This window comes from Phycodurus eques, chromosome 22 (assembly GCF_024500275.1).
Source record: "Phycodurus eques isolate BA_2022a chromosome 22, UOR_Pequ_1.1, whole genome shotgun sequence".
Taxonomy (NCBI): domain Eukaryota; kingdom Metazoa; phylum Chordata; class Actinopteri; order Syngnathiformes; family Syngnathidae; genus Phycodurus; species Phycodurus eques.
The window spans coordinates 7,477,189-7,477,504 of record NC_084546.1 but is presented as its reverse complement, the minus strand read 5'-3'; positions in this window follow the sequence as shown (position 1 = coordinate 7,477,504).

Below are 316 nucleotides of genomic sequence, written 5' to 3'. Positions count from 1 at the left end.
GACGTGTCTCTGCGTGACGTCATCCGCCCCTTCGGAAGCTTACTGCAACATTTTAATATCGCAAGATAAACCTATTATATCTCACGTCAATTACATTCTAATTTTGTATTTTATTATAGTCGCGTCGTAAAAGATTTGAAATAAAAACATATTTTCGTCGGAAGTGCAGTTTGTCGGAGGAAGGTTATATGCTTCCGGGGCGCATTCAAGAAGCAGAACTCCCTCATGTTTGACCCTTATAACTAGAATATTCATCAGTCTATTTTAAATTATGTACTATTGATATTTTCAAAATGTTTATATCCACTGGTTTTCA